Source organism: Parasteatoda tepidariorum, chromosome 11, assembly GCF_982258835.1.
Source record: "Parasteatoda tepidariorum strain Cologne lab strain chromosome 11, Ptep-v5.0, whole genome shotgun sequence".
NCBI classification, from domain to species: domain Eukaryota; kingdom Metazoa; phylum Arthropoda; class Arachnida; order Araneae; family Theridiidae; genus Parasteatoda; species Parasteatoda tepidariorum.
Window position 1 is genome coordinate 8210934 of NC_141765.1, and position 27546 is coordinate 8238479.

Consider the following 27546-nt stretch of genomic DNA (forward strand, 5'->3'; position numbering starts at 1 on the left):
GAGTACAAAGAAAAACAAATGCTACTATGTAAAATTTTGGTCTCAATTTTTCTGCAACATCTAGCATTTATTTAAAGAAACGTAACCAGCTCGAGAAGTAATTTCCGGCTTATCTCATTTTTATAGTGTTTTAGCATAAAAGTAGAATATTAGTTAAAAATATTTTATGTAATAAAATGAATAATTTTAAAAAAATAAAGAATGTATAAAATGTTAAAATTGAAATTTTAAACAGGATTATTCTCTTAAAACCATACCACAAGGAATTGCAACATATTATATAAGTCTATTATACTTTTATCTTATAATAGGGCTTATTATGAAAGTCTTAAAATTACAAAATGAATAGTAAAAGGAATGATACATTCTAAAGAATAGTCTGGTAAAAAGTGGCTATCTCTTATCGATATTATCTCTTCTAAAGAAGGAGATGGCTAAATGAGATTTGCTGATGATGAGATGGCCAAATACGATGAGTTGATGTTGAGATGACCGAATTTATAGCATCACTCCCTAATAATATTCCTCTGCTTTTTGCTTAGAAGCAAAGATTGGACTTTTTATGTGCTTAAAGGTCCAGCTAGTTGAACAAAAATAACCAACTCATTGAAAAACAACCGAATACTTTACTCACAAAAACATTTGACCCGTAAATAGGATTAAAATTTCACTTAGTTTTTGTTACCACAAAAGCAGTGCTTTGTTCAAGCTGTTAATTAAGTTGAACAGCTTTTAGCGAAGCTGGATTTGCTGCAATATATTAAAAAATATCGGAGGTATTTTAACTGGCCATATCTTCTCTATGGCCATTTGACCGAGACTTACCCTATAATTTTGAAAACCAAAATTTCTGACAAGAATAGAAATCAGACGAAAAATTATCAAATCAACGATTTAAATGCTGTATATTTCAGTTTGATTTTTAAGTTTATATTTACCTTTTTTTATCATAAATGTGTTTTATTTAACCGTACAAATATATATGCTTTCTTTCTGATTGAGAATCATGCTGATATGTTCTTAAGTGTTACTAAAAATAAAATTATTTAGCTAATATTTCACTATTACTAGAATTTTTTTTCTTTCAAAAATTCAAAAATCGAAAAATTTGGCAACTATCGATTGTTGATACTTCACAACAAAAAGAATTTAGGAAAATACCGGGAAGCTAATGCGTCTAATAAATCTCTGAAACATTTCTGATGATAAACCTAAAAGCCTTTTAAAAATTCAGAAACCTTGCCAATGAAAGTTCTAAAATTAGCCTGGAACCTTTCTGAAAAATTAAGAAGCCTTCCGCGCTTAAGTCAGAAATGTTCTTAGCTTAAATTAGAAACTTGGAGTGCCGGCCAGGTGACCGAGCGGTTAGCGTGCCTGACTGTGAAGCCATAGGCTGCGGGTTCGAATCCCGCTATGGGCATGGATGTTTCCCTCTCTAAATACACAAGAGGCGACCTTTGTGCAAAAATACAAACTAAGGTAGACAACGTTAAAGAGCACAAAAATATAATTAAAAGCAGACAGCTGTTTCGGATGCTCAAAAGGCAACCTTCATCAGTGCATCAGAAAGAAATGCGTTTGCGTTTATTATCAAAAAATTGGGTGCCTGGGCCGTGCAAAGAAAGAAATGAGAACTTGAACTGAGTTAATTTACGCAGTACCTGTCTCATCATTCACTGCTTCATCTAAGATATTGCCCGTGGGCGCCTAAAATAATGTCTTTAGAAAAAAGATGTTGAAGTCGTCTGGAGGGAGTAGTGGGCCTGGTGGATTGTAGTGGTGTCATTAAGGCTTGTTTTCTGGTAAAAGGGAACGAAGAAGCTGAACCAGCTCCTCGTTTTTAAGGAGTTCTTGCATCTCTCGGAAGATATGAAGAAATCTGGTGGCAGTATGGGTAGCACTCCTGTGCTCTCTGTTCTTTTGTTGTGGCTTTCGACGTGGTCTCGCTTCACAGCCTGTAAAACAGGCAGGATGTTCTCCTCTGCAGTTTACGCAGGTGGCAGGCAGGCTTCTTGGTTTAGTGCACTTGTATGTGAAATGATCACCCGCACATTTCATGCAGGCTGGATCAGATTGGCAGTTCTTTTGTGTGTGGCCAAATTTTTGGCATCGATAGCTGGATGTCATAACGTCCTCCTCTAAAACGTTCTATCTGGACTTTTGAAGATAGCATCTCTGAGGTGTTGAGGAAATCCGAGTTCTCCGGGCTATCTGGCAGTATAATCAGGAAAAGGGGGAGGAGCTTGTATCCTTCGCCACGCCTCTTCTTCAGTTGCTGTACTCTGATTGGACGTCGTCCATTTGCTGTGAGTTCTTTTTCCAAGATCTCTGATTTGGAATTTACTGATAGTCCTTTTATGAGAAATTTAAGATTTCTGCTTATGTTATGCAGTTTCTTGGTCTGTTCATGATCTGTAGTCTCTTCTGCTGAATGGGCTGCAGGTGGGACAACAGGTTCTGGGATGCTGATTGCAGGTGGGCTGCTTTCTGTTGATTCTGAGGGAGGATTTTTCTTCTTCCTTTTCTTTTTCTTTTTCGGAGGTTCGATGTCCTCTTTCTGTGTTTCTATATCGGTTGGCTCTGGTTTATCCTGTATTTCAGTGGGGATATTTGCAGTGATCTCAGTTGTTGGAGTAGGGGCTGTCTGCTCTGGCTTTGTCGGCTCTATTGGATTTGGAGTCGTTTCAGGTTCCATTGGCTCTGGGAGTAGTAGTTCTGCCTCGGCTTTTGGCTCCGTATCCTTCTTCTGGTCAACTGTAGTGGTGGGTATGGGTGGAATACTCTCCGGTGTGGGCTCCTTAGTCTTTGGGGGAGGGAGCTTCTTCGGTCTGGCATCTATGATTTTAATGGCTTTGGCGGCTGCACCGATGAGTCCCAGGTAGTATGAATCATTCGTTGAGAGATATAGCTGCATATATGCATGATTCAAATTAGTCATCTTTTCTGAATCAGAAGTGGTCGATAGTAGGAAGTCTATGAGTTGTTGGTGATCGTAGTCACTAGGCGGTAAATAACCGAGTTTATCTAACTTAGATACAGCATCGTCGGTAGATGAGGTCCGTGAGCGGCCGGGAGGGCTAACCTTCCCGCCGCGGGCAGTTCGATGAGACATGTTTCGCACAGAGCTAGACATAAAACGTCCGCACTCTGCAAAGGCTTGAGCTGGAAATCGAAAGAAATGAGAGAAAAATAGGGTAAATATATAGAAAAAGGTGACGTCACAAGGGGATTAGAGCAACGACCAATAGGAGGGAAGGGTGAAAGGATGACGACGAATGGGAAGCAAGGAACAAAAAGGTGGGGGGGGGGGTTAGTTAGGTTTAATCATAGATTTCCAAACAGGAGGAAGATAAGGAGCGCTGGATAGGTCATTGACCAACAGTTTGGAATTTTTGAAAATCTCATAGGACTCATAAAAATCTAAATCAAAAATTGAAGAACAATTTTGAATAACTTTAGAGGAAGAAAAATCAAAATTATGATTAGATTCCCAACAATGTTGGGCAATAGATGAGAGTTTAAATTCTTGTTTTTTGACATAGGCTTCATGTTCCTTGACACGGCACTTTAAGGCACGCTTAGTTTGGCTAATATATGACAGGCCGCATTGGCAATTAATTTGGTATATACCCCAGCTACTTTGACTGTCAATGGGCTGCTTGAGATTAGAAAATTTTATCTTATTAATGGGACTGAAAATAATATTAAAATCAAACTTCCTTAGGATATTAGCAACTTGACGACTTATTTTAGGAAAATAGGGTAAAATGACTAAATTGTTAGAAAATTCTTTGGAAGGTTTATCGGCATGTGATTGTTTAGTTAAGTTTTTATAAATATTATCAATAATGTTAGGAGAATAACCTCTGTCATGAGCAATGGCTTTGATGTAATTTAATTCTGCATCAAGAAGATCATCGTTAGAACAAATATTTACCGCATGGTAGACAAAATACCGAAAAGATGCAAGTTTTTGGTTGGGAGGGTGGGAGGATTTGTAGTGAGGGAGAAGAGAAACAACAAAAGGTTTACGAAAGACAGTAGTATGGAATGAATTATCATTCCGATTCACAGAACATCTAAGAAAGAAACTTTTTGATCAGAGATTTTGGTTGCCCTATTCCAAGACGATTTTTCCATTGCGTCAAAATTTGAATTTAGATTAGGCACTCTGATGTGTAAATGGTACAATTCGCGTTCAATACTGGATAGTTTATTCCTAGTTTCATTAATGACGGCTCTAAGGAGAGGAAGAATCTTGTGAATTCTTCACAAGACTCAAATTTTGACGCAATGGAAAAATCGTCTTGGAATAGGGCAACCAAAATCTCTTCAAAACATAGCTTAAACCTGAATAATAAGTTGAATAAACTCATCAAAGTTAATGATAAAAACCTGGCGTTAGTTTGCCTGTTGTTAATCAAAATTCTGTAGTTAATCTCTCAAATATCACTCTTACTGATGTTCAAATTAATGCTTTAAAACTTAACAATAATTTTGCTATTTCAACTCGACCTTCATTACCTAAACTCATTGCTCCTATCGAAAAATCTTTTAAATTCAGTAAAATTAATGATGCTCAAAAAGATTCTATCAGACACTTTATTGCCAATACCGTAGACTTCAACTCAAAAATATCTAATTCAAACCTTAGCATTTCCTCTAAAGTAATTCTTAAAGATATAAAGTCCAATCCCAACTTAATCGTTACCAAAGCTGACAAAGGTGGTCAAATTGTTCTTCTAAACGAAATAGACTATTTGGAGAAATCTAAACAACTTATTCTTGATGGTCCTTATAAAGAAATTCCCAAAGATCCGAGCACTAAAGAATTAAATGTTATAAAATCAACTATTAAATCCTCTATGTTAATTCCCAATAGACTTAAGGTTGTTTTGACTCCCTCTGTTTCTCATTGCGCTAGATTTTATACTTTACCTAAGTTACATAAAGTTGGCACTCCTTTTAGACCAATTGTCTCCAACATTGGTACCTCGTCTTACAAACTCGCAAAATTTTTAGTTTTTGTCTTCTCCCCTCTTCTTGGTAATAATTCTTTTACTACCAAAAATTCCCTTGAGTTTGTTAAAGAAGTTAAAAATCTAAAACCTAATGGTTATTTGATGGCCTCATTTGATGTAAAATCACTGTTCACTAATGTTCCTGTTGAGGGGACTTTGGAATGCCTAAGACTTAGACTTTCGGAATATCATTTTTCCCAATATGAGGTCGATGAATATGTTAACCTTACCCGTGTTTGTTTACAACAAAATACTTTCGCGTTTGACAACAAATTTTACCGTATGACCAATGGTCTTGCCATGGGAAATCCTTTGAGCCCTATACTTAGTGACATCTATATATGCATTATTTTGAGAGTAAACTATTCAAAATCTTAACTTTCCCCTTTTATAAAAGATACGTTGATGACAGTTTTGCTTTGTTAGAGGAAAATAATTGTAATTTAGATCAAATCCTTAATGTTATGAACAGCATTGATTCTTGCATTCAGTTCACCTTTGAATTAGAGTCTGATCAAAAACTTCCTTTCTTAGATGTTCTTGTGACTCGGAATGATAATTCATTCCATACTACTGTCTTTCGTAAACCTTTTGATGTTTCTCTTCCCCCTCACTACAAATCCTCCCACCCTCCCAACCAAAAACTTGCATCTTTTCGGTATTTTGTCTACCGTGCGGTAAATATTTGTTCTAACGATGATCTTCTTGATGCAGAATTAAATTACATCAAAGCCATTGCTCATGACAGAGGTTATTCTTCTAACATTATTGATAATATTTATAAAAACTTAACTAAACAATCACATGCCGATAAACCTTCCAAAGAATTTTCTAACAATTTAGTCATTTTACCCTATTTTCCTAAAATAAGTCGTCAAGTTGCTAATATCTTAAAGAAGTTTGATTTTAATATTATTTTCAGTCCCATTAATAAGATAAAATTTTCTAATCTCAAGCAGCCCATTGACAGTCAAAGTAGCTGGGGTATATACCAAATTAATTGCCAATGCGGCCTTTCATATATTGGCCAAACTAAGCGTGCCTTAAAGTGCCGTGTCAAGGAACATGAAGCCTATGTCAAAAAACAAGAATTTAAACTCTCATCTATTGCCCAACATTGTTGAGAATCTAATCATAATTTTGATTTTTCTTCTTCTAAAGTTATTCAAAATTGTTCTTCAATTTTTGATTTAGATTTTTATGAGTCCTATAATATTTTCAAAAATTCCAAACTGTTGGTCAATGACCTATACAGCGTTCCTTATCTTTCTCCTGTTTGGAAATCTATGATTAAGCCTAACTAACCCCCCCCCCCACCTTTTTGTTCCTTGCTTCCCATTCGTCGTCATCCTTTCACCCTTCCCTCCTATTGGCCGTTGCTCTAATCCACTTGTGACGCCACCTTTCTCTATATATTTACCCTATTTTTCTCTCATTTCTTTCTGATGCACTGATGAAGGTTGCCCTTTGAGCATCCGAAACAGCTGTCTGCTATTAATAATATTTTTGTGCTCTTTAACGTTGTCTACCTTAGTTTGTTTCTCTCTCTCTTTGTGCTGTCCTCTGTTGTGTGTGCGTATGATGCGTGAATGTGGCCCACCATATAAACGGGTTTGTGGCAGTGTGGCGTGGGCAATGTTGCTCGCCTCCGTGACTTTGGTTCACAGGTGCCCACTGGGTAACGCGAAATGAGCAACAATTCTGGCATAGTATAGGCCAGGGGTCTCCAAACTTTCCAGCCATAGGGCCATACTGATTACTCCAGTGAGTTCCGAGGGCCAAAACCATGTTATCATTGTTGCCGGTGGTAAAAAGTGAAATAGTCCACTGATGAAAAAAAAAAGTACGCAACGTTTAAAAAAGGCTGCAAATCGGACTAAAGTCCGCAAAACGGCAACACTGCATATTATTAATTTTCCTGTCATTATCTGTAATTTCTAGATTAGTCGTACAGTACGAGCCATGAGGAGTAACGTGGCAGTGTGTATCTTCTATCGCTAACAGATGGCGCTAATAGCACGCACAGAATAATCTCGTTGGTTCGAGAAAGTTCTGGTGTCTTCCACTCACTTCTAGATGGCAGTAATTGGAATATATAAGAAGGCTATCTTGCCCTAAATCTGAAACCCCCAACCATCCATCTGATTCCTTCAAATATATGTGGGATTTCAGCTCCTGAGGTAAACCATCCTTTATCCCAGGGGTTTCCAACTGGCGACCCGGGGGCCGCATCCGGCCCGCAAAGCCTTTTTTTGTGGCCCGCGAGCTAAAATATATTAGTTGTCATTTTTTTGCGGACAATCTTCGTAAAATATCAATGTGGGTTTAAAATACTTTTCTCGTTAATAAAAATCTAATTTCTTCGTTTCTGTGAAATTTAGCACACCAACGGAGCAAAAAAAATTTTTTCTCAGGTTTTGCACCCAGGAAAATATTTATTCAACTACAAAAATAATCGTGTATGTAGCTCTATTTTATTTCATTTTTTTGTATTTTGTAAATATAATTTAGCATGCGCGTATCAGAAATTTTCTCGAAGAAATTATCCGACTTAACTCTTTGAAACCGCTGACTCATTTTGGAAGAAAATATTTACACACACATTTGTAAATTTTAAATGTAAATATTTATTCTCTTTTGGTTACAGCAGACAAATCTCAATTTTCTCATTGAATATTTTGTGTGCTACTATGTAAGTTTTAATACCAACCTTTTTAAAGTTTTATATCTTTACAATTGGATATCTTTTGCACATTATTTGTTTAATACATAGGTGCACATTAAAGTTATTGTAGCCCGAATTTTTATTATTTACTTAATATTTTTAAAAATATTATTAATAACAATTAAATATTTTTAAAAATCTACTTCTTATTTTAATTTGTAATTCAGTACTTTTGTTTTGTACAACTTATTAAAAATCTGACAGTAATATTTAATGTTCTTTCAAACATAAAAAAGTCCTTCATAAAATTTTGATAAAGTTGTGGCCCGCCATTTGATTTGTGTTTTTAATTGTGGCCCGCGGCCTCATGTTAGTTGGAAACCCCTGCTTTATCCTATCTGCCACTACCAATTCCTTCAATTGTTCTAATGTCGTGACCCCCCTCGATTCCATATAGATCTCTAAGGACTCCTTAATTTTAACGCCGAATTGAGTATGAGACTCGTTAATACTTCTGTAGCAGTTATCAAAATTGTTTTTATGCTGAAAGGGAGTTATTCTAAATTCTTTCAGTGTGATTTATTTAATTTTTTCAAAACTTTCCAAATCCCCTTCCGCTAGATTTGCGCTCAGCCCCCTTACTTTGCCCGTTAAAGCTACCACCATTATTCTCCCTCTATATTCCTCGGGCACCTTATAGAAATTCAGCAAATACTCCACGTCTCTAAAGTAAAAGCCCCATTCCTCCGCCTTTGTCGGAGGTTCCCCTAAAGCCTTAGTCAAAGTGTTTAAGTGTCCATGAAAAGTGTTGTCTTGGTTTGTACTATTGTCCTTCTCCTGAAGATCATTCCCTTTATTTGCGCCCCTCACCTCTAATTCTTTCATTCTTAACTCATGCTCCCGTTTCCGCTCCTCTCGTTCCCGTTCCTGTTTCCGTTCTCGCTCCTCTCGTTCCTGTTTCCATTCCCGCTCCTCTCGTTCCCGTTCCCGCTCCTCTCGTTCCCGTTCCTGTTTCCGTTCCCGCTCCTCTCGTTCCCGTTCCTGTTTCTGTTCCTCCTTCCGTTCCCGCTCCTCTTTAATCCCACTCAAAACCTCTTTAGTATATTGCTCGTTGTAATCTGAACTCCCGGTGATCAATGCTTTTAACTCAAAAATCTTGACGTTCTCGGAAACCGTTATCCCAAGCTCCTCAGCTAGGACTATCAAATCTTGCGTTTTAGCTTTTGCAAGAAAACTCATGCTGACAATATAAATTTAATTTCTTAAACACAAAAAAAATACTCCTATTTAAAAATAAACCTTACAAAAATAAAACTTAGCAACACCTTCCCCTATACTCATATACCGACCTTCTATTATGAAATTTACCACCTCATATGGAAACAAAACATGTTCAACAAAATTTGTATCATGCAATATTCAACACATGCAATATTCAAACATTACTTCACAATACACATAAATACAAGTTACTCTTTTCAACTTTCATTGCAAAATAATAAAATTTCGTACTCTATTGGTACATCTAATCTATACACCTTTACTTTCCCCAAAATTAAAACTCTTAAATTTCATAGATTCTACAGTCATAATAATTAACCATTTGATCATTTAAGCAAAAGCAAACACCTTCCTTGACCCTTTTTTTCCCGTCCAAAATTATTTTAACAGAATGCATTATAAATAATAATCACTACTAAATAATAATAAACCAAGAACCTTGTTTACTCAGCTCGCTATTGACATATAAAAACACAATCTTTAAATAATCCTACACTTTTTTACAAGCTATTGGATCAATACTCTTCTTCTTTCATATATACTCTTAGTAAAGCTATAAAAAAAATTACACTCTTAACAAACCAACACACTAAGTTACTTAGAAAGAAACATCAAATCATTACTTATTATACTTATCAATAATAATCATACTCATTAATCACACAAACAATACTATAGCTAACTGGTTCACTTTAAACCAAAACAAAGTAACTTATCCCTTTAACTAACTACCCTTTTTGTTAAACTTCTACCCAGAAATGTGAGCGTGTAATTTATCTTTTCATGCATGGGATAAAGCTTACCCCCCTTTATCTTTTCAATTGTCCTCTTTGGCAGATAGTCGATGTTGAAACCACGCTCTATTCTTTATGGTCACGGGGGGTAGCACTGGCTACCTATCGCCTCCGGCGATAATATAGTCCCTTTCCAGTACCGTCTTTTCAACTCCCGTCAATGTTGTCAGTCCGCAGTCACCCTTTCCTTCAGGCAGAGGCGTATCTATGGAAAGAAGCGCCAATGGCAAATCTCGCACTTGCGCCCTTCCTAAAATATTTATAATCTCTTAAATAAAAGCATTGTTTGAAGTATTTAAGCATTTTGGCAATATTGCAAAAAGAGCCGTGGTGGCTCAGGGGATAGAGCACTCGCCTTCCAACGAGGTGGGCCGGGTTCGATTCCCTGCGATGATTGCTCGACACGATTTCCGTATCCGGCTTGCACCTACCACAGTACTGACGTAAAATATCCTCCTTGACGGATCATTGGTTACCCTTGCCGTCAGACTAAGCGCGGGAAGCTTTCGTGATCCTCCTCTCCATGTAACGCAAATGCGGATTAGTTCAATCGAAAAATTCCTCCGAGAAGGCAAATTTCTCAAATGCTCGATACAGGAGTTCCCTTGTCTTCTGAATTGGGTTCAAAATTACAAGGCTGCGAAGTTGAACATTAGCAGTCATAAATTCAAACTATTCGATCGGCTGTTCAACAACGGTTATAAAATTTTCCAAAAAGATTGCATTGCATTTTTTTTAAATAGATTAATAAATAAATAAAAATTAACTATAACAATAAAATTATCTCTTTTTAATTGTAATGCATTCACGTGTGTTCGAAATTAGCATTAGTTAGGAATAAAAAAAGTCTCCTTTATCATATTTAAAGAAGATTCTCTTGCGTTTCTTCAATCGTCCAATAAAAATTCTAACAATTTGTTTAATTAAGCAACAAATATAATTAGGTAACAAAAATACTCACACGCAACAAATGTCTCTGGGTTAAAGAAAAACTGTAACATAACCGGATTATTACCCATTATTTCTAAAATTTAAACTGAATGAAATTGATTGTTTTTAAACATAATCATGCTTTGCTAATACCAAAACAATAAAATCATCGCGATATAATAAATTCATTAAAGATCACAGTGCAAATAATTGCGATTTGTTATGACAATTACAATCAAATCAAATTATGAAAAATTCTCTTCGCATCAGAATGGAACAAATTAGAGAAAAAGCAGAAAAAAAATTAAACAGATTTGAATTATAAGTTTTTAGACGTTCAGTGCGCAAAAAAAATGAAATAAATAAACGGAGTACCCTGATAACTTTTCATATAATAATCAGATCTTCACGTTCTTCTCATGTCAATGGTTCAAGGAGGTGACTTAAGGTAATTAGGTAAGGTAAGGTAAAAGGTTAAGGTAAGGTAAAAAAAGGTAATTTAACAAGGAAAAATACTATATTGTAGAAAGGTAATTTTACAAGGAAAAATACTGTATTACTTTAAAAACAGTAACAATTTTTTTCAAATAATATAATATGTAGTGATATAAATATAATGTAAGTGATATGTATTGTAATAGACTTATAAAATTTAAAAAAAAAAAGTAATTATTTAATCTCATTTTTTTTTTAAAGGAAGAAAATTGTAATCTGAAATAAAATAAAAGATATAGGGGAAAGTATAATGCATTAGTTTAAATATTTAGGAAATGATTACTTATAATCAAAGAAAATCCTTGTATTACACGTTGCTCACTTAAATCTATGAATCAATTATAAAAGCCCAGAAGCTGCATCAAAATAGATTATAAAAATCTAAAGACTTCAAATATTTGATGTTCTTGTCTTAAATTTTGAAACATTAACTAAAACGAGCAGAATTTTTTGTATGAGCGCCTAACTTCTTATAACGCCTGTCCTTTATTTTTCAAAATTGTGGGGTGTATTCATTATTAAATCGTTTCATTGGTTTAAATTATTTGTTGAGCGAGGCAGAGGAACCTCCTATTTTCAGTATTAGTGGAGGTGATTCCCACCATGGGTGGCAAAAATCTCCTGTTGTGGAAGGATTTAAGCTAATTTATAGAAGGGGTTCTATTTTAAATCTATTCAGCAGATTCCAAAACGTTTTTCAAAGAGATTTTAACCCCTGATAAAATTGAAGATTTACAAGCATTTCACTACAGAATAATTAGTCTGAGCTAGACTGGGACACCCCATGGTTTTCACATCTCTCAGTCATCCCTCTGGTCATCATCTGGCCATCTGGTTTTTCTGCCTGAAGGGGTTCCATCCATTTCCTCCCCGAAAAATTGTTCTTTTAACTGGAGGTCTCACTTTCCTTAAGATAAGGGGAGAAAAATTTCTTTACATTTCTTACCAACTTTTGAACTTCCAAAGTTTCTTTCGTTCGCCTTTCATTTTTTTAGTCTGTTGTACTACTAATTTTTTTCATATAGATAAATATTTTAAATTTAAAGATTCAGCTTATCTTACAATAATTTAATTTTACAGATAGCATTTTCAAATACATAAATAATATCAAATAACCTAAGTAGAAAAGCACTTTATCCAAGTAAATTATTTTAAATATAAATGAATGTCTAAGTAAACTAGTTTAAATAAACGAAATCAATAAATATTATTTTTAGGATTTGTTTTATGTTCTTATTATAAAAAAGGACACGATTTTAAATAAATACGTAATGTGTTGCCGAGGAAAAAGGCAGTGACTTATATCTATATATTTGCTACTCAAGAGCTATAACATCATACATAGTACTACAATACACATTCAACACAATTCTACAATATACATTCTTAATGCTAGTACATAATCTATACTTTTGTAATGTAAATTATGTTATTTAGTTAATTATTTTATTTTTATATATAACCATGATTTTTTGTGGCTATTTTAGTCTTTTTTTTTTCATTTGTGCAATATTATAGTTTGACTCTGAGTTACAGTTTCAATAAAGTCCTATAAATAATGTCTTGTTTGTTTATAAGATTCGGAACTTAAATATTTATAACTCTTACACATGAATAACCCTTTTGAATGAACATTATTAATTAAACTGTTTATTCTATCATCGTTTATACATGGAAAAAAAATTTTTTTGTTTTGTTTTACTCAATAAATTTTACATTAAGTTTGTGCTTTATTCTTCGTTTTTAGTAGAAAAAATGAAATTCATAATACACTAAAAAAAGAAAAAAATTAAATTCCCTGTAATTTTACTATGATGAATAAGGAGCTTACATTTTGTCTTTTCATTTTATCAGCGATAGCTAAAATTTTTTATAGTACAGCTTTGACATATCGTGAAGCAATGAGAAGCTACATTTTAGAGGGAAAAAATTAAATTCCTTTTTAATTTAAATATGGGAGCTGCGATGGCTCAGGGGATAGAGCGTTCGCCTTCCAATGAGGCAAACCGGGTTCAAATCCCAGTTGATACGAATTCCGCATCCGGCTTGCACCAACCACAGTGCTGATGTGAAATATCCTCAATTGTAGACGGATCATGGGTTAGAGGCTCCTTGTCCTTAGGCTAACCGCGGGAGGTGCTCGTGGTCTTCCTCTCCATGCAACGCAAATGCGGGTTAGCTCCACCAAAAAGCCCTCCACGAAGGCAAATTTCTCTGCATACTCGATACAGGAGTTCCCTTGTCTTCCGGATTGGGTTCAAAATTACAAGACTGCGGAATAGAGTCGGCAGTTCAACGACGGTTATAAAATTAAATATAGGGTTACAAGGGTCTATTTAGAAGAAATTTGTGTCCGTTAACGGACCCTTCACAAAATATCTTTTTATAAAAACGGACCCTTCACAAAATATTTTAACTTAAAAACGGACCCTTCACAAAATGATTTTTCTTTTAATCGGATCCTTCACAGATTTGTTTATCTTCATTATTATTTTGTTAATCGAATAAACCCTTTCCGGGGCAAAAAACAAGAAAGATGGATGTAAACGAATTAAGTTTTGTCCTCGGCAGACGATTCTTCCATTATTCGTCCAAAATGAATATTCTGCTTATAGCAGCGGATGCCAAATATTTGTGTGTTGCATCTCTAATTTAGAAGCAGCAATTGTTGTTTATTTTTTAAAATTTAAGTTTTTTAATTATAATTTTACAGTGTTGAGCATAATCTTGTGTGTCTTTACAATTTAAAAACTCCTTGAAAAGTTTTTTTTTTTGCAATAACGGACCCTATTTGCTCAAATTCATAAAAGCGGACCCTGGTTGAAAGAATGTGAGTAATTTTTTCACAATTTCACGAAAATTCTGATGGACATTAAATGTTAATTGCTTAGGAAATTCTCCGATATTAAAAATATTTTTATTGGAGTGTATCAAGAAGTTAGTAAAGAGAGTAATAGTTATAATTATTAAAAACTCTGCATTATTCTTTAAATTACGATATTATAATTAAAATTTGGCTTTTGCCGAAATCGTCGTAAATAAAATAGTAGAAAAGAAAAAGCTACTTTTTATTACTGATTTATTTTAGTATTTATCGTGAATGTATTCATGAACATTAAAATTTTTTATTTATTGCGAATCCTCTGTTGCTTAACTTGAAAGTATAATGAAAGAAAAAGTGTCTAGTGAATGAATGCAGAAACGTGTATGAATTGTTATCACACAGACGTCAAGTCGTTCAAAGAGAGTTGGTATGTGGAATGTTTTTTTTTCTTATTTCCTACTTTTTTTTAATGTTGAATATAATGTAACAACCGAAGGAGATTTCTAGCTCTTTTCGAGTTATGCAAAAGAGCGGGAAACCTTGGCCCTCCTATTATCCCTAACTGAGGTGGTCTATGAGTTTTCAAACGAAGTTATAAAAAAAATTAAAACAGTGGGAGACTAAAATTGTTTAACGCTCGTCACCTACTTTGTTTTTATTATTAGCGGTTCCCTTTCATACTTCACTCCCCCAGTTACAAAAAAGAGTTCCTCAAAGGACCTCGATGTCTTCTTTTCGAGCCCACAAGGAAAGGTTAAATGTTGTATGCTTTTTTTTTAATTCTGCCATAACTTGAGAAAAAAAATTAGTGACATTTCTAATTCAAAAAATAATCGTCGATGTTGATTTTGCGCCTTTTCGTAATAATGCGCCCATGGCGTACGCCATACTTGCCATACCCTAGATACACCACTGGTAACGAGCCCTCATCCCCCTTCTTCCCAGAAAACTATCCCCAGATGGCGCCGCTGGCGCATCAGAAGTAATAACTTTTTATTTTTAAAAAACTTAAAAAACAGTAGATGTAATGTAACTAGAGACGCGTTATGCAGCGCTAATAACTAACTCTATATTTTCGTCACTTTATAATCATCATTTACCATTCAATGTAAATTCATCTTCATCTATTTGTAATTAAAACCAAAAAAGGTTGAATAATCGAATTGGCGGTCTAAAGGTAAGTGGAACATTTTCCACTATTCATATAGAAAGCAAGAATTCATTTTAGAGGATATGATTAAAATTGGAAAAATTAATGATTACTATTGACTTTTGGTCAGGGATAGTAAATAAAAATTAATTGGGTATAGGAAATCGCTATGACGAAAAAGTTGTACATGTGGGAACGAGGCGTAGCGTTCTCACGTTTTTACGGAACCAAAAACAACATCAAAAGATAAAAATAAACATTTTTATTTTCCGGAAAAATGATAGAGTCACAAAAGCTGCGTGACTAACCTAAAAGTAAATTAAAATTCAAAATAGTGTATAACAGAGTAGTAGTAGTTTTGTGGTTTTACAGATACATTTATATACCGGAGAAAATGTGCGATGAATAATTACGACATCAGTATCCTGCAGTCAGTTGCAGTTAATTTCTGACAGCAGAAAGAATATCAGGATGAGAGGTCACAGGTCCGGTATTCCGATCCGCAGGTCTGATCTAGCGAACTCTACATATACTTAAGGAAAGATTAAATTGTTAAAAGTATTTTTGGTAACAGCAGCAGATGATATGGCCAGGGACTGTCCCGTTGATGATATTGAAGCAAGACAATTGTCAACCAGTAATCCAGCAAATCTAGTTAAGTGATGACCCTAAGCTATGTATAAATATGTAACAGAACATTGTACAAATATATTTGGATACTTAAGAAATATTAGTTATAAGATAGTAAAACGCAGAGACATGATAAAAAACAATTTAATGGCAAGCAAAAATTAAGCACAAGATAAAAATATAAAGCCCTAACATATGTAAGATAATGTAAAAAAGCATTGCAAGAGCCTAAGTGGAATTAAAATCAAAAACTAATGAGAATATAAACACTGACTTTGATATTCATATATGACAGCAATAAAATGAAATTGTCACCGAACAAGTTAAGAGAATTAAAAAATTTTAATTATTAAAGAAATGATGGATCTAGCTTGATGAAAAGCACTTAACTGCGTTTTTCATCATGAAGATTGTTTACAAATTGCTATGGAGAATAGAACACCATTAATAATGGAAAAGTGATGTGACTCTAAAAATTTATATAAAATCAGAAGAAGGGGATAAAATAAAAAGAAAGATGTCGTTTAATCAGAAACAGTTGGGAGAAAGAAATATAAAAATTTTAGATAAAAATATAAGCAGCAAGATATTAATTAAAGGGTACAAAGTCAGCATTAACAAATGGCAAAATGTAACATAGCGAAAACCTATACTCAATTGCGACATATTTTGTAAAGATACCGATAATAAAAGTACCAGACAGCCAGAAATTAAAAACTTGATAAATTCAGATAGATAATCGCATAGGCGTTCGCAATAAGATGTTTTTGACCAAGAATGAGATCGAAAAAATGTTAAAGTGAGTAGCCAAAGTTAGCGAAAGATTCCACTTGTAGTGGATGACACGTTAATATGGAGGTCTGATACTCTAAGCCTAAATCAATGGAACATCGGATTTCAAACACTCAAAAATGGAAAAATTGGCCACCCGGAGGCCGGAAAAGACTTACCTGGAATGCCTTTTGGGATTACATGTCGAATTTAATTAACTTCGGGATGAAAAAATGGATATTTCTTTCTTTTAGAAGATGCTTTTGAGGACTCCATAGGAAATGTTGTTTCGTTGGTGGGGATCTGGATCAGCTTTTCCCTATGGTATACTGCCATACAAATCTTTATGGTTACCATTGGCCTATGGTATACTGCCATACAAATTTTTATGGTTGCCATAAGAGAATGGTGACGCGCCATATAAATGCCATACAGGTCTCTACCGTTACCATTGGCCTATGGTATCTTGCTACACAAATTTCTATGGTATCCATAGGCTTATGGGGTTTTGCCATGCAAATTTCTATGGTAACCATAGGCGTATGGTATCCTGCCATACTAATTTCTATGGTAGCCATAGGCTTATGGGGTTGTGCCATACAAATTTCTATAGTAACCATAGGCGTATGATATCTTGCCATACAAATTTATATGGTAGCCATAGGTTGCCATAGATTACCATAGGCTTCTCTATGGCAAATTTTCCTAAGGGTGACCTTTTTGTATCGATTAATTAAATATTACATAAATTTCTACGATTATAATAATTAATAATATAAAACTAAAAAGACATTTACCTAAATTTGTAGCATTAATGACTTTGAAGCTCTAAAATCTGACATGTTCACATATTTCACAAAAAAAAAAAAAAAAAAAAAATCCGAAATAGTTACTGAAAATAGTTACTTTTAATCATTTGATATTAAATATTCGGAAAATATTTCACATTGTGCGTTCACATGGTGTTAGTTCTTTCAGAATGTCACAACCACCTAATTTCGCTTTCTATTGATTACTTAAAATTATAACTAGGACCATACATTAACATTAATTTTCTCTTAAAGTATTCTTTTTCATGTCTCCATGGAAATATTTGGTATACTTTTTCTTTTACATAATCGACAGAAGTCAAATAACCATTAACCACCAAAGATCATTTGTGAGTAGACATAATACTGCAAGTGGGAATTTCTATCAATAAGAAAAGAATTCTCATTGATAACCTAACAAGTCATCATATCCCTTTCACTTACTGTACAAGTTAAAGAATTAAACCCATCAATGTACTAAATCCATTTAGAATCACTGGAAATAATATTTAAAAGAGTTTTAACAATTGCCATTACTGAAAAAATTTTGTGTTGTAAACAGTAAATTTGTCTTTAATTAAGGGACCGTCAACTGCCGTACAATGTAAAAAATGAATACTCAAATATCACGAAACTTATCTTTGTTTTGGATAAAACCCGTTTCCTGGTATATGCTCCGAGCAAATTTTTTGTCAAAGTGACAAAATAACTATCTTATTTTATTTCATAACCGTCGTACAATTGATCCAATTTTGGGTTTACGACTATTAATGTTCAACTCCGTAGCCTTGTAATTTTGAACCCAATCCAGAAGACAAGGGAACTCCTGGATCAAGTATCGGGAGAAATTTACCTTCATGGAAGACTTTTTGATGAAACTAACCTGCATTTGCCTTACATGGAGAGGAAAACCGCGAAAACCTCCTACGGTCAGCCTGACGGCAAGGAGATTCCAAGCCATGATCCGTCTACCTCTGAGGATATTTTACGTCAGCACTGTGGTCAGTGCGAGCCGGGTACGGAATTCGTAACGATCAGCCATAGCTGGAATTCGAACCCGGATCACCTCATTGGAAGGCGAACTCGCGATTCCCTGATCCACTACGGCAACGAAATATCTTATTTTATTTTTTAACAGTCGTTGAACTGCCGACCCAATTTTTTGTTTTGCGGTTACTAATGTTCAACTCCGTAGAATTGCAATTTTGAACTCAATCCAGATGGCAAGGGAACTACTGGATCAAGTATTGGGAGAAAGTTGCCTTCGAGGAGGACTTTTTGATGAAACTAACCCACATTTGCCTTACATGGAGAAGAAAACAACGAAAATCTCCCACGGTTAGCCTGACGGTAAGGGGACTCTAACCCATGATCTGTCTACCACCGATGATATTTTACATCAGCACTGTGGTCGGTGCAAGCCGGATGCAGAATTCGTATCGTCCAGCCATAGCTAGGATTCGAACCCGGATTACCTCATTGGAAGGCGAATGCTCTATCTCCTGAGTCATCACTGATCGCTATGAAATCTCGTCATTTCATCGAGGAAACGAATTTCCTCCAAATTAAAAGAATATTTAGTCAGTTTATTTTTTTTTCAGAATAAAAACCAGGTAAAGCCAAGTGTTTCTAACTTTTCTAATAATCACTTTAACTTGCGCACCATATACGCGGAACAATGTCTCCTTAACAACATAACAAGGACCGATAGAACGGAAAGATAAATTACACCCATGTCCGAAGTCGGCTTATTTCGTCATTTTATTCTAAATAACCAAGTCTTCATTCTAGTTTCGTCATTCTAGCTAGCAATTTCTCACAATTGTATAACGATAAAATTTTGAGTTGAGAAAAGTCATAAATTTGAGAATTCGCTTTTCGTCATAAATCACGTGATTTCGTGACGAAATGATTCCCAAAGTTCAAGAAATAGTTCAAGGACTGCTGAATCGAGAAAAGTGAGAGTTTTATTTGTGAGAGTGTAACTATGCCCCATTTTAAACTTATAGTGTTCAACTTACACTTTACTTCTATTTAGAAAGAACATTAGTTTATAGCAGCGTTTCTCAACCTTTCAGTAATCGCGGCCCAGTTTCTAATCAGAATTTTCATCGTGCCCCAGCTTACAGTAAAATGTATACAACAATAATGTATATTGAGTATTTTGAATTCTGTTTTTAAATTTTTTTTAATTGCCAAAACAAAAGTAAAGTTAAAACCAGCAGCAATTGAGATTGTAAAAACTATGTTTGGAGATAATTTTTCAAAACAATTACAGTCCACACCTCTTTCAAATGATACTGTTGCTTGTCAAATTGGTGATCTAGCTGAAGATGTAAAATGACAGCTTTTCTCAAAATTGCGTGTCAAATTGTTTTCAATACAACTTGATTAAGCAACAGATATTAATATAGATGCTCTTTTAATTGCCTATATTCGATTTTGGGATAATATGTCAGCAGTAGAACTACTTTACTGCAAATTAATCGAACTCAAAACAACAGCACTCGCATCATTTGCTATTTTAAATGATTTTATGAATGCGAAAAACATAGAAGGCAAAAATTGCGTCGGAATATGCACCGATGGTGCTCGTTCAATGTCCGGAAGATTCAAAAGTATACAAGCACTTGTAAAACAAAAATCGCCTAAATGCGACTGGACGCATCGCATGATCCACAGAGAAGCTTTGGCTTCGAAAGAAATGAGTCTTGGTTTGAATATTGTGTTAACTACAGTTGTAACCATAGTAAATTATATAAGAATGGGACCCCTGAGATCGAGAATCTTTTTCGCACTTCGTAAGGACATGGGTTCAGTACATTAAGCGTTACTATTTAATTGCGAGGCAAGATGTTTATCACGTGAAAAATTTTTACAACGTGTTTATGAATTAAGAGACGAAATCACCATTTTCCTAGATAGAAGATAGCAGACTGGAAGCCGAGAATTTTCGCAATTGTTTATTTGTGATGAAATTGAGCTACTTGGTTGTCTTATTCAAGAAATTAAATAACTTGAATCTTCAACTCCAAAAAGCAAATACACATATGTTGGATACGAGTGATAAAATTAATGCTTTTTGTAAAAAATTGGAATTGTGTGACAGAAATTTAACGCAAAAAAATCTAACAATGTTTTCAAATGTGGATAATTGTAGTAAAACTTATAAAGCTAAAGAACATTTACATGTTGTTTTTGTAACCATTGAAAATCATTTAGCCATTCTGGCAAAGAATTTGAAAAAGTATTTTCTTGCTGACGACAAACTGATAGCAAGTGACGAGTGGGTTAGGGATCCATTTCATAAGACTTCCGAAGGACTCTCAATTGATGAGGAAGAAAAATTCACAGACTTCACAACAAGTGGCGAAACCAAAATACAATTTAGTAATTAATCACTATTTAAATTTTGGGTAAGAGTAGAGGATGATTTTCTGCACTAAAAACAAGGGCATTTCGCTTTCTATTACCATTTTTAACATCCTACCTTTGTGAAACAGGATTTCCTGCTGTGGCTTCTTTGAAGACAAAATATAGATCTCCGCTAAATATAGAAACAGAACTGAGAGTGGCTATTTCTTATATGAAGCCTTACCTCGAAAAACTCTGCTCTGCAAGACAGGCCCGAGGAAGTTACTAATAATTATCAAATTTGTTTTTAATTTAGTATGTTTTTATTAAGTAAGGTGGGTGAACCAAAAGTGGTTAGTGCTTCCAACGTAGCCCACCCCCCAAAAGTAGAATTTAATTTATTTTGAATCACAATATGGCCTTACTGCATTGTAAATCTTGTATCTGAGGTGCACGTGGATGAATTGGAGGATATTTCCTTGAATGGCCTCCATTGTATGAAGTGGTTTTATTTTTTGCAGTTCTAATTTTCGGTTATCTAAGAAAATATTGTAATTTATATGTGTTTAAATTCTTAGAACTTTGAGTTATAATATGTTTTCTGAAAGTTTATTTCTTTTTATTTAACCACATTACTTTAATTCAAATTAATCTATCAGATTAATAGTTTTAAGTTGTACAAAAGGTGACCATATGAATGTTCCCAAGGTGGCCTGACAACGGTGCCGCCTTGGGGACACGTGGGCCACCTTCGGAAACAAACGTGAAATCTATAAAAGAGTTAGTTAAAAATCATTACGTAGCATATTATTTATCAAAAAGGAATGATTTAATTGAAAAACAATTGATTAGTTCATTTTAATTTTTATGTGGTATTTTTTAAATTTTTATAATATTTTGACGTTCTGCACTTTAGTAGAGTTTGCGATATTTTGCTTCAAATTTTTTTTTTTTGTTTGCATTTTAAAGTGATTTTTCAAGTATTTTTGTGGTAGATATGAGTGTTTTTGTCGTAGATTCTGGTATTTTCTTGTAAATTTGGGTATTTTTCATACTAGTTATGGGTTAGGTTAGTTAACTCTAGTAGTTATTTAACTCTTACTCATTAGTTATGGGTTAGGTTAGTTAATTCTAGTATGGTTATTTAATTCTTACTTATTAGTTATGGTTCACTAACCCTTTTGACAGAATGAAATCAGTAATTCTTGATTTATTGTAATGAGTTAACTCAAAATAATCACTAGTGACTTCACACAAGAGCTATATCACTGTAAAATATTAATAAACATATTATACACTCTAAAATCAAATATCCTTTTTTAAAATCCGGAAAACTTGTATTGTACCAGCAAACTTGTATTTTATTGTAAAAACAAGACACTTAAGGTACTTTTTTAAAAGACGTTTGCCAGTTCAAGTGTCATTTCTAAAGATAATTTGAGTAAGTGATTTTAATATAGGGCTCACCTTTAGAACCCGTGGGAAGCGCAGAAGCTACAATTTTGAAATTGTACTATAAAATAAATGAAATTTTATTTCACAATTCAAAGTATGCGTGGTATATATTAGAGATAGGTATAAGATGTTACAGAATCATTTCAGTTACATAGACTTAACCAGAAAATTAGGAAATCCTCAAAGCTAAGCCACCTTTGGCTCCCCTCCTTAAGTTTTGATTTAATAAGTTGTTTCACTTTGATAAATTATTAAATATGTCGAAATGTATTGCGTTTTCTTTGTGTATTTGCGCTTTCCTTCCATCCAGTTAATCAATTTCTTTAAATAATATTTTCTCTTGGGTACTCTCGCGCCACCCCTCAAGTGTGCTCGGCTCGCGCCCCCCTAGAGGAGCGCGCCCCACAGGTTGAGAATCGCTGGTTTATAGGCTTGGTCAAAAACTATTGAATTATTAAGTGATGATTTGCATTGTTTTCTTGCTCAGAAAAAACTAAAAAACCTGGAAGGAAAGTTATCTAGATAACTGAGGTAGTTTTCTCTATCAGAAGATTTTTTTTTTTTTTTTTTTTTTTTTGAAGACTCTCTAAAGTCCACTTCTCATAAATGTTATTTTTGGAAAAAGAAATTAGTTTAAAATTCCACTTCGCATAGAGTTTTAAAAGAAACTTTTTTCCCCTCCCCTTTAAAAAAAGCTGCATACATCTATTTTTTCAGGAAAGGTTAACGACTTTATTTTGTCTTAAATTCTCAGATTCGAAATTTTCCAGTTATACAGAGAAAAAAAAAGATATGGTCAAAACAAACAAAATGTGCTAAAATTTATCTTGTTTCTGCCTCTTTGAGAACACCAAAAAAAAAAAAAAAAAAAAAAAAAAAAAACTCGGTAATTTTTACCGAAGCACTTTAGTAATGATTTTGCTAAAATTTACAATAAAATATGTCTTTATTATATGTGAAAAAATTTAGTAAATGTCTTAAAATTTAGTAATTTTATTATAATGCCTTAGAGCATGGCATAAAAACCATTTATTCTTTAAATTTACTTTTCAGTTTTGAATTTTTTATTAGATGTTAAAATATGTAGTAAAAAGAACTATAATTTTTGAAAACCGGAATTTCCGGTTAACTGTAACCATGTGAAAGGAAAAATTACCAAATGAATGATTTGAATACCATTTCCTTTGGTTTTTATTACCAGAAGTATGTTTTTGTTTTCTTTCCTTCTTTTTTTCTTTTAAATGTTTTTTTACCAGAGATGTCGCTACCATATAGTACGGTAATTTTAAAAGATTTTTTTCCCGTGCATTGCCAGCTTTTTTCCCGAGAAATTTCATTTCCATAAAATCTTATATTGGAAGTTAAAGATTCTTTCATTTAATTGAATATTTTGCTACGGTTTATCGTTCTTTCTTTATTATAACTGAATGAGTTATATGTAGAAAAAGTAGCATTCTCATAGACCCAGTATCGCATATTAGTCGTTTCGACATTGTAACAGTAAGCGAAAGGTGGACACTGTAGCTTCAATTTTCTAAAAATTAAGGGGTAACATTGCTTAATGAAAAAAAAAATAGTATGAAATTTTAAGGTCTAAGAATTCCACAATTATATTCCTTAAGCTTTGGTGGCTCAGGCGATAGAGCGTTTTCCTCCCAATGAGGTGAATTGGGTGCGAATCCCAGCGATGGCTGGTCGATACGCATTTCGCACCGACCACAGTGCTGACTTAAAACATCCTCCGTGGTCTATGGATCATGAATTTGAGTCCCCTTGCAGTCAGACTAACCGTCGGAGGTTTTCATGGTCTTCCTCCCTATGAAACACTAATGCTGGTTAGTTTCGACAAAAAGGTCCTCAACGAAGGCGAAATTTCTCCCAATACTTGATCCCTTGTTTTCTGGATTAGGTTCAAAATTACAAGGCTCTGGAATGTTTGCCGTAAACGAAAATTTGAGTCGGCTGTTAAATGACGGTTATAAAATAAAATATTCCTCCAGTGATTATTGAATGCAATTCAAATTGAAATAATACAGAATTCTTAACAGCTATATCTAAGTACTTTATGACTCAAAGTTGCAAAGGCACTGAAATCAATTGCTCGTAATCACTTCAAAAATGAATTATTTTTACACTGAATAAACTATGCTAAAATGAAACAAACGTCAAAATTCACTTTTTGACCTCATATCATAAATTTTTTAACCAAATGGGCATTATTTTGCTTTCATGATAATTTTTCTTATTTTTTCAATGTATTCTTAATTATTTTTATTTCCCAGCTTTATGATGAATTTCATAATTCTTTAACTTAACACGTACTTTTTAAACTGTTTAATTTGAATCAGTATTATTCAAATATATCGTACTTATTTAGTAGCCATTTTTGGTATCACTAGGTGCTGGATGATGTCTTAACACGATAATAGTTATAATTCGAAAAAACTTTTTAAAACTTCTGTTCTTTCAATCCCGTTCCAAAACCAAAGACGAAAACTAATTTTAAACTACATGAAGACCATTTGAAAAACTGAATAAAATAGGGCTCACAGCATGAGATAATTAACTTTTAAAATGTGCGAAATGTAAAAAGTAATTTTTTTCCCTCCATTTTGCTTTTTTCAAGGTTTATATTTAAGAAGCATCTATAGTTATTATAACTACTTATAACCACTTTATTCTTTGCTGAAACTAGATAAATTTGTCCATAACTTCTGTATGAATGTGCTCTTGCCCTTCAATATATATATTTTTTGTAAAAACACGGGTTAAATTCTTTATAAATATGATTTGTCTTCACTTAACAATTTTGAAGGAACTCTATAATCTTAGTATATAACTTCAAAAAATATATTTCTGCAGAATATTTTACATAATGGTACATATTTTTCATCATCTCGTAATCTTGTATAATTTAAAATAGAAAAGAGAAGCAAGAATGATGCAAAAATACAGATTTTTTTCGATATGGTAGAGCTTAAAGTGGTATAAGGAAAAAACTATCTATAGTAAAAAACTATTGAATAGAAAGAACGATTTAAAGGAAACTATTTCTCGTTAAGCAAGATGATATATGATATCACAGTTGGTTTAAAAGTAAGGAAGTCACGTGATTGTAGAATTTTTATAAAGAATTTTTTCTTTTTTTTGTTTTGGTGAAAATCGATATTTTAAATATTTTCTTACAATTCGTTTATGATTTGATAAAAAAATGTATATACTTAGATTAAAATTATTTTTAATAATTTTTATACCGAAATAATATTCTTAATTTTTAAGTAATTGTCTTAGCTTTTTTTTTATTTAAAAAATCCGAAATGATTGGTTTGTACACAATTTTTAGTTTCCTTTGAATATAATAGATTGCTTACTATGCAAACCTTCGCCAACTCTAAGTTTTCAAAGTAAGGCGAATTAAATTTGTGCTAGATTGGAAAATATTGGGGAATAATTTCATTACATTGTATATTTTATTTTTCTTTCAAATAGAATCGTTTTTCAAACTGAATGCAACTTTAGGTACAAATGAATAATTTTCTTTGTTGCATAGTACACAAAGAAAACAATGTACTCCAACTTATAAACTTCTGCTCGAATTTTTATTTTGTGTACGTGCTTTAACCGAATAGTGAATGAAACTATTAAAATATGAATAACAGTTAACTCTTATCAGAATAGATCATGATTATTTTGACGCTTAGGAGCACTTTTTCTTAAGAAACGATTATTTAGTTTCATTTCAATCGATTAAAAAATTAAAAACAAGCACTGAAAAATATTTTCATTAAATTCCGATTAGGGTCAATAGAATCGTTCTCAGATTTGGTCGCCAGTTTTTTGTCGTTGCCAGAAACAACTTCCAGTAAAACAATTCTAGGAAATTGTGCCCTACAATAATGGAAGAGACACTTTTAGTTTTGGACATTTTTTTTTAAAATTTCTCAAAAAATACTCAGAGAATTATTTTGTAACTTAAGAGTTGTTTAATTCATGTGCTTTTTCAAATGATCAGGAGTTTTCCACAAATTTTTATTTTGTATTATTGCAAATGACACTATCTTATAACAGGATAACAAGAAAAAAAAACTTGTGAAAAATCCCTGATCATTTTAAGCTTTATTTCAAACAGTACGAAAACTGCGTCGAAAATTGATGGAAACTTTTTAAGTTTTTAAGATATTCAAATAAGACTTTCTTCGTTAGTGTCAAAATACGATTCACTACAAAATTATGAAAATAAAATTTAAAATTTTTTTCGCGCATGAGAATTGCAAAAGAACTACTTAAAATATATAAATCTTTCGTAGTTTCAAGCAAAATTTTTTCAAATTTTTAAAAAAAAAATTATTTAATTTTAAATTGCTTCAAAAATTTTGTTTAATTTTACCAAATATTTTTAAAGTTATAGCAAAGAAACGTTTTTTTATAAAAATGTTCATATCTCTGTAAATATTTAAGCTAGGCTTACCAAATCTTATGCAGTGATTGCAAATAAAAACCGAAGTAATCGATATAAGTTACAAATTTATTTCGTGATTTTGTGACATAAGGTGTTCAAAAAGTCTTCTTTCATCATTTATTGTCGGGCCCTCTGACAGCTTTAAATCTTATTTCTAAGTTTGAAAACTTGCATCAGCTAAATAGTAACTCTAAAGTTACAAAATGATCATGTGAGTATTTCTAGAGAAATTTTTAAAAAAATGTAAAAAAATGAAAATGTTTCTTTTATTATTATAGGTCAGTGTGTTTGAATCGTTATTGTAAACAGCCAGTAATGAGACTGCTACACCTAAGTTATAATATAAATAAAGTCTAGAAGTAAGATTTTAATTTACCAATTTCCAATTTTTGATTTACCAATTTTCTTTTCTTAAATTGAAGAATGACTCTAATTTTCGAAATTGCACTATTTAATTATGAATACGAACTGTGTTATCCTTTCCACATAAAAAAACAAAAATAGTCTTTTCAAACTCTTATTTTTACTCAGAGCGAACACTCCTTATTCGCGAAAAATTTTCTTTGTGAATATAATTTTTTTATTTCCACTGAATTTTAATAGAAGTTAAAAAGATTCTTTCTTTTTGAAAGAATAAAATGAAACAGTGGTACGAGTATTATAATTACTAGCAAAACTGAAATAAATAACAATATTTTTCGATGTTCAGCTTTTATTGAAAAATAAGAATAATGTTAAATAATTAGTTCGAAATTTATCGAAATAACTATCTTTAGTTATTCACACTATTTAATTTTACATGAAAGAGTTATTCATTTTATAGAATCCTAACATAAATAATAGCTTTTACTAATAATATATTGCTTTCTATTTTTGTTTATGTTTATTATTGTTATGTATGCCTATTG

The 27546-nt window shown here is 33.0% G+C and overlaps 1 protein-coding gene and 1 pseudogene across 1 annotated transcript in view; one reads left to right on the forward strand and one right to left on the reverse strand.

The window, feature by feature from the left end:
- LOC107453215 (cyclin-dependent kinase-like 4) overlaps positions 1 to 27546 on the reverse strand; it is a 138009-nt gene that overhangs the window by 95564 nt on the left and 14899 nt on the right. The gene's annotated exons all lie outside the window — the stretch shown is intronic.
- On the forward strand, positions 4769 to 6338 carry LOC122272966 (uncharacterized; annotated as a pseudogene).